Genomic DNA, 8,392 nt, shown 5'->3' on the forward strand with positions numbered 1-8,392 from the left:
TTTGCCACGTACAGAAATCTAACTTGATCCTAAAGAAACCAGAACAACTGGTCAGCACAACTGACATATGGCGTTGCCCTGAGAGTCATGAAGATAGGCACCCTTCCTTCCTTTCTCCAGGTCTACTCAGACGTGGCATGTCAGCAGCAGTAATTGTTCCTATCCAAGTGTTTTTCATGCTTTAGGATATGAATGCCCACCTTCTGAAGTCTTGAGACAAGACTTTCTAGGGATCACTAAGGAGATGAATACAGGACCAGATAGTTCTGTTGTCTCTGTGTCTGAGAAGTAGCAGAATTTGGAGGTCCACTGGATTAGAATGAATCTTGTCAGAAAATTAGAGTCTCTACCTGGGCTGTGTAGTTTTGTCACAGAAGAGACCCAGCTGCGTGATGGTTCTCAGGACAATGAAGTGGGAAGGAGCAATGACAGGACACAATCACAGGACAGATGTCCTCTTTAATGCTATGTCCACTTGAAGATTTTAAGGTCAATTCTGTTTTGTACCATTTCCCACAGTGGGATTCTTTCTCAAAGCCTTTTATCATGGTGGATGCACTTCTCAGCTGTGTGGTCCATGTCCTCCTTTGTGCTAAAGTGACCAGTGTCAAAACTGATAGAGGAGTGGGTCAGGTCTTCATCTGTGCCAATAACTCTAAGCACATAGGATGGTTCCAGAGATGTAGAAGCTTGGGTACTTCCTGAAGACATTCCTACTTCATTGAATGCCATCAGCAGACTCTGCTTTTCTACATAGACAAAGGACAAATAAATACAGACTGAATAGTATTGCTGAGGACATTCATCACCACATGAGGAAAATGACTCATTATCTTTTGTACCAACCTCTTTGCTACTAGGGAGATCCTCTCATGGTCATTCTCCATCTCTTCTTGGGCCATTTCACAATCAGTTCCCAGCCCAACCATTAAGGGTGTGGTAACTGACCCAGAGTGCATACCATACTTCTGTCCCCTCCATTCTGCAAGGTCAACACTGGGTATAACAGCAGATGTAGACTGCACCAAATCCTTTTGGGCCTTAGTTTAACCACTAATGTTTATGAGATGAGCTTTCATATCATTCAAATTGAGTGGGATTTTTCCAACTGCCTGGGCTCCATCTGCATGGAAATATACTTTTCAAGAACTGCAAATCTGTCCATTGTCTTTAATAGGTCTCTGCACTCCAATCTCACTGTTCATAGTCATGACAGAGACAAGGCTTTTGTCTGGCTGGATTGCTGGCTCAAGTTCCTTCAGATCAACGACTCCACTCTTCTGCCCTGAAAGATAAGTGACTAGTTTCTAGAGAATGACATGAGTCCACCATACATTTGGGTTCTTTGTGGTGATCACATGCTTTTTCCATAACTTATAGAATCTGACAAACCCCTTAATTGCTAAATTGTTGGATTCAGTGGGTCTGCCAATGCAGATTACCTCATTGAAGTCAGCTCCAATCAGTGATGACACTTGCTAGTGTGTGTGTTCCATATCAGATTCATTTTCTCAGCCATAGGCATCCATGGGAGAAGTGATGGAGGAGGGGGAGTAGAGTTGGCAGGGACTCTCATAGTAATTCGCCGGACTAGGGAGCATGGCATCCAGCACCCAAGGAACAAGAGCTATAGCTGTCTGCACATCCATGTAGAAGCCATAGCACTGTCTCCTCCAGAAGAGGGACCACAATTGAGGAGCCATATAAATGAGGTGTCTTCTCTAGACCACCTAGGTATAGTGCCTGAAGAGGAGTTTTGGGGATCAGGACTTTCATAGATGCTATCCACAGAGCCCACCAAAACATTTTCTCTTCTGTGTTCTGGAGCCAAAAGTAAATATAATTGTAAAGGGACATATTTGATAGGAGAAAAAATCTTAGCATCAAATATTTTTAATTAACTCTGATATTCAAGACAATAGAAAACTAACATTATAAATGTTAGATTAAGAGATATTTTGAAATACGTAAGTTGTTTAAAGGATATGAATAGTTTCCAAAAGAATTGTAAGCTATCAACAAGTAAATTTTTTAAAAGTCCTACAGAACTTATAGAAATAGTCAATTACTAGAGAGGTTACAGGAAGACAAGGCTATTTTTAAATTCAATTTAATTTTATTTTCAGTTCTTAATTTTCTCCCTTCCTCTACCCCTTCCCATACTATAAAGAAGGTAAGAAATGCAATAGTTACTGCATTTTAAGTCATGCAAATATATATTTTCATATTGTTCATGTTCTAAAAGGGGAAAGGGGAGAGAAAGAAAAAGAGAGAGAGAGAGAGAGAGAGAGAGAGAGAGAGAGAGAGAGAGAGAGAGGAAAGAAGGAAGGAAGGAAGGAAGAAAGGAAGGAAGGAAGGAAGGAAGGAAGGAAGGAAGGAAGGAAGGAAGGAAGGAAGGAAGGGAGGAAGAAAGGAAAGAAGGAAGACAAAAATTTCTTCAATCTGCACTGAGTCCATCAATTCTGTATTTGGAGGTAGATAGCATTTTTCATCATGAATCATTTGGAATAATTGTATTGATCAGAACTGTTAAATCTTTCACGTTTGATTATCATTACAATCTTGCTGTTACTATATACGAAGTTCTACTGGTTCTGCTCAATTAACTTTGCGTCAGTTCATATAAGTCTGCCCAGGTTTTTTTTTTAAACTATCCCCTTCATCGTTTCTTACAACAAAATAGTATTGCATAGTATTCATATACTGTAACTTGTACAGACATTTTCCCAATCGACAGGAATCCCCTCAGTTTCCAAATCTTGGCCACCACAAAAGAGCTACTCTTTTTGTTCATATGGATGGTTTCTTTTCCTTTTTCTTTGATATCTTTGGGATATAGATGTAGTATTGCTGGGTCAAAGGGTATTCACGATTTTATAATTTGAGAGGCATTCTCCAGAATGTTTGGATTTATTCACAACTCCACCAACATTAATAGGTACATGAATATGCCTATTTTCCCACATCACCTGAAGCATTTGTCACTTTTATTTTGTCACCTTAACTAATTTAATAGGTGTAAGGGGTTGCCACAGAGTACTTTTAATTTGCATTTTTTCTAATTATTTATGATTTAGAGAGTTTTTCATATAATTATTTGTAGCTTCAATTTCTTCCTATTAAAATTGCCTGTTCATATCACTTGACCGCTTATCACATGGGAAATGGCTCTTATTCTTTGTCAGAGAAATTGGCTGCACATATTTTTCCCAGTTGCCTGTTTTTCTCTTAATTTTGACTGTGTCACTTTTGTTTGTGCAAAACATTTTAATTTTTGTATTCTCGAAATTATCCATTTTACTTCCCACGAATCTTTTTGTTTCCTGTTTGGTCTTGCACTCTTTCCCCTATTCAATTATGGCTTCTTCAATTTCTTTTTCCAAGACAGGGTAAATATTGCATTTTCTCAGTTAATCTGAACAATATGTGTGTGTATGGAAATATTCATCCATTTCACTTAGATTGTCGGTTTTATTAGCATGTAGTTGTGAGATAGGGAAATGAATAAGCTTTAGAACTGTGAATTGGTCCATCCATTATGGAATGTGATTTAGAACAATGGGACAAAAGTTACCAAACTATTTCTACCCTTTGACCCAGAGATCTTACTGCTGGGTATATATGCCAAAGAATTGAAAGATAGAGAGAAAGGTCCCATACACAGCAAAATATTCACAGCAGTCTTTCTGTGGGAGCAAAAACCTGGAAACAAAGTGAGTTCCCATCTATCATGTAATAGCTAAACAAATTGTCATATATGTATTTGATGAAACATTATTGCTACTTAAAAAAATGAGTATGAAGAATTCAGATAAATATAGAAAGACATATAAACTAATGGAAAATGGATTAAACAGTAACAGGGAAACAAAACACAAGATGACCACAATCATGAAAGTGAAATGCAAACAAGAATGAAATTAAATACTGTATAATTGTAATTACTGATTTTGACCCCAGAGAAGAGGAAAGATACTAGAAAAGACATTTCCACTCTTTTCTTGGCAAGGTGATGGGCTAAAAATCCAGAGTATTACATATGTTGTCATATGATGTGGCTCTGTTAGTTGTTTTGCTTTGTTTTATGGGTAAAGAGGGAGACTCACTAAGTGGAAGGAATATATACATATAAATAACATATATACATATATATGTGTGTATATATATAAATATACACACATATATGCATTTATATGTGACAGATGATGGTATAAAATTTAATTTTCTTTTTAAAGGATTTTGATGCTGCATTGAGGCTCTAGAAAAAAGCAGTGTAGCATGTTGGTGAGAATAGCCAGCAAGCTCCACAATCCGAAATCTGACTACAGTTGTCAGAAGTGACTCTTCTCTGAAAAGGGAAATGAAGATGTTTCTATATTTCTACGTAATCATTCTTGGGTAAATGAAGGCAAAATGAAACAAAGCACATTGGCAGCTAGGTGATACAGTGAGTAAGAATGATGGACTTGGAGACAGGAAAATTTGAGTTCAAATCCTGCTTCATAAATTACTATATTACTAGCTCCATGACCTGGGCAAGTTACTTGACTCTGTCTGCCTCAATTGTTCATGTTTCATTTTGAAGAGGACAAATGACATCACAGGGTGTTATCCTGACTTGTTCATGAATTGGATTTAAGTGAGGCAGAGTTGCACAAAGTCATGAGCCTCATTCTTTCTTCCAGTCATCAAAGTCCTTGCCACAGTACAAAAGTCAAGATGAGTGGTGATTGCCCAGGATTCAGTGGATGACATTAATGCCTTTGGTGTCTGACCAAGCTCTAAGAGCTTCACAGTACCTGACTCAGCCATCTTCATGGTCCACCTGTTCTGCCAAGGGAAGTCGTCACATGGTTGGGGTAGACATCCCCCTAAGTCACCAATGTGTTTGAGCCCTGTTGGTTATCCTCAACCTGGTTTAGCCCATCTGCTGAGACAGTGTTACCAGGGTGTGATCACTGCACATGCTACGGCTTCTTCACAGATGAGAGTTGAGTGAAAAGTGGGCACCAAAGATGAATGAGCATCCCTGAAAAAGGCTCATCAAGCCCTAATGACAGAGGTGCTAGTCCTTTCTCTATACCCAACACACCATTCAATTCCCTCATTTATAAAATGGAGAAAACAAGGATTGTTATAAGTAACAAATAAGATAATATATACGTGTATTATTATTATTATTATTATTATTATTATTATTATTATTATTATTATGTTTTTAAATTAACATGAAATTAAATTCTTCAGTTTTATATTCATTTTGGGAATGAGAAGGACTGGTTCAGACCTACAAATTCATTGGCAAAAGGAATTTGCCTGAAGAAATTCCCTTTATCAATATAGATGAGCACCTGCTGTGTAATTCATAATCTTAGAGAGCTATCTGCGGCACTAAGATTTTACATGACTTGCCCAGGGTCACACAGCCCATATGTGTCAAAGGTAGGATGTGAACCCAGCTTTTCCCGACCCAAAAACTTTATCTACTATGCCATGTTTCCTCATTTTTAGTGTTTTTAAGTTGATACCTTTTATTTTCACATGGCATTTGTTTCCAAATATATCCTTGCCTTGATCCACTACCCAACAAGCTTTGCCACATGACAAAGATTTCAAATAAAGTTCAGCAAAACCAAACCCCACATCTTCTCTGTTTGACCATGCATGCAGCATTCCACATATACTCTTCTCTTTCTACAATGAAAGGAAATAAAAGCTGCCTTCCTTTTATGACATCACTACTATAGCATTCCTCAGTAATCAGCTGTGAAAATAACATTTACATCCAGAAGCAACCAAGCAACAACAAAAGCATTGCAGAAAAGGCACTGGATTTGAAATCAGAGGATCTGGGTTGTAATCCAAGGTCTGCCTCTTACTAACTTGTAGAATCATGCACAAGTCACATCCTTTCTGGTCCCCAGTTGACTCATCTAGGAAACTAAGTGATTAAACTAGATGGTTTCTGAGTCCTTTAGAGCTCTATAAATCTATGATTCAACTATCTTCTCATTAACAGTGACTTATCACTGTGAGTGAATTAAGTATGTAGCAGTTCCTATCTATCGTTGATAGCCAAAACTTGTGCACCAGACGTATAACAGACTATTCATTCTCTTTGAACAGGCAGCTATTACCCAGCAAATGGCAAATAACACAAATGAGGTCATCAAAAATGAAAGCCATTCCCTAAGTTTACGCAGAAAGAAAACCATTATAAAAGAACTCAGAACCCTCTGAGCCACCTAACAAGGTTATAATAGAAACACCTTATCCATGTCCGATCCACTGACGTGAATTTATTTGATAACAAGTAACTTATTCTTAAGGAGAGAGCCCCAAATTCAATTTATATCTCATAGTTCAGGTAAATAAGAAAAGGCTGACAGATCTCCCTCCATAAATCCCAATAATTTCATGTTCCCTTTGGACATAGTGGGGCAAAAGCAGAGGAGAAAATGAGGTTTTTCCCTGCTAATAGGCTACATAAGCAGAAAGTTTGTTTTCTGCAGTATTCTCAGAGAACACTGTTTCACAGAGATAGGTATGACATAAAATAATTAATACCTATTTTTTAAAGTCAAAGGGTAGAGTTGGAAAAAATAGTGAATTTAAGTCAATAAAATATAAGCTAAAAATTGTCACCTAGGCACTAGAAATATGTAATACTTGCTTTAATCATATTTTAGTTTAAACAAGGAAAGAACAGCCATATGTGGATGGGTCTATATTATTTATCTACAAAGGATAACATGTTCTTCATTCTTGAAATCCTTATAACATCTGTTTACCAGTTGAGTGTGCTTATGGGAATTGGGAGAGATAAAGCTCTTGTACCTGAATATTTGGAGACTTAAACTGTTAAACTATATTAGGTACCTGTAAGACAAGCTGAGGATATCTGTCACAACCAGTGACTGAAGCTAAGTTGGGACAAAGGGCTCCAGGATTTTATCTTTGCCCTTTTATTCATGCTCTAAAAGACCTCACAACATAAGTGAAATAGCAATGAATGCCTTGTTCAGAGAATCCTTCACCTAGCAACAAGGTAGCCCATGCTGAAGGGATGCTCTAGAAGCACTCTGCTGAGGAATGGAAATACGAAAGGATGGGAAACTTGGCAGAAAAATTTTTTGTTAGTCCAGTCTCATGCAGCATGTATTTGACAAACCGTTGTTCTTTTGAATTAAAAAGCAGGTATGAAACTGGGTCTCTGGGAGTTCAGGTCTCATACTGAAATGAAAGAGACACTTAGGTTATTTAATAGTTAAAAGGAGGCTAACTGCCATAGCATGAAAAGGTTGCTCAACTCTTGTTAATTTAGAACTTAGCTCAGACAGACATACTGCCTCCCTCCTTTCTCCCTAGCTCCAAACAGAAACACATCTGGTCAGTGTGATGGGATCTGTTGACTCCCACAGCCTCAAGATAGTCACCAAGCTGGAAGGGTACAGACTCACTGGGAATGGGACTTCCAATGTCCTTAAGAATTTAACAGTGACTAAAAAGCCACATCAACGTGGTCTGAGGCCAAAGGGAAGCCCTAAATACGGCTTTAGCCTTAGTTCCCTGGGTCATTCAAGTCTTAAGAACAGCTTCTTTGCCTTAGGAAAAGAACTAGACTAATCTAATTGGAGTATGGTTGCGGGGACGAGTGGAATCCTGGTCAAGACTGACCCAATCACATCCATCATTCTCCTTTTTTGTCACTCTGATCTCTGATCCCTGTGATCCTTCCCCTCTCTACTGGCTCCATCTATCTTTACAAACAACTATAAAAACCTTTCTTTTTAAGTTACTACTAACTCAAAATTATCATTGTATCTCTCTCCTCTCTACTGCCAAACTTCCAGAAAGAGAAATATTTGTTCATTAATGAACCAATCAGAGATTTGGCAGAAAAGGTGACGCCTGTACTGAGTCTTCAAAGGAAGATAGGGCTTCTGATAGGTGGAGATGAGGAAGGATCAAATAAGCTTTTCAGACTAAAATGCTAGTTCAAGGGAAGGGAATAATAGTTATTATTATCATCATCATTGTTGTTAGTATTACTATTATATTATAGGCATAGCAGATATTTTTCTGAATTCAGAGAGGCAAAAGAGGGAGAGCTAAGAATCTCATTTTATCCCCTCCTACTTCCATGGTTTTCTTCTGCCCCCACATCTCCATTTATTGGAACCTTCTTCCTTCGAGGCAAAACTCATGTGCCATCCATATCATGATGTCTTCCTTGATTGCCCAAGGAAGAAATAGGATGGTTACCATCCCAAATATATATGATTATCTCTTACCACTCTTATGCATTTAATCATAATTCATTTTATGTTATAATTATTTATGTCTCATACCCACTACTAGACTGATTAAATGAGATGTGTCAAGAAGAGGG

At 37.9% G+C, this 8,392-nt stretch overlaps 1 pseudogene; it reads right to left on the bottom strand.

The window, feature by feature from the left end:
• Window positions 1-465: 465 nt before the first annotated feature.
• Window positions 466-1,857, bottom strand: LOC110195649 (cysteine desulfurase pseudogene; annotated as a pseudogene).
• Between the last annotated feature and the right edge of the window lie 6,535 nt (window positions 1,858-8,392).

The sequence above is a fragment of the Phascolarctos cinereus genome, unplaced genomic scaffold (genome assembly GCF_003287225.1).
Source record: "Phascolarctos cinereus isolate Bilbo 61053 unplaced genomic scaffold, phaCin_HiC Scaffold_9;HRSCAF=440, whole genome shotgun sequence".
Taxonomy (NCBI): domain Eukaryota; kingdom Metazoa; phylum Chordata; class Mammalia; order Diprotodontia; family Phascolarctidae; genus Phascolarctos; species Phascolarctos cinereus.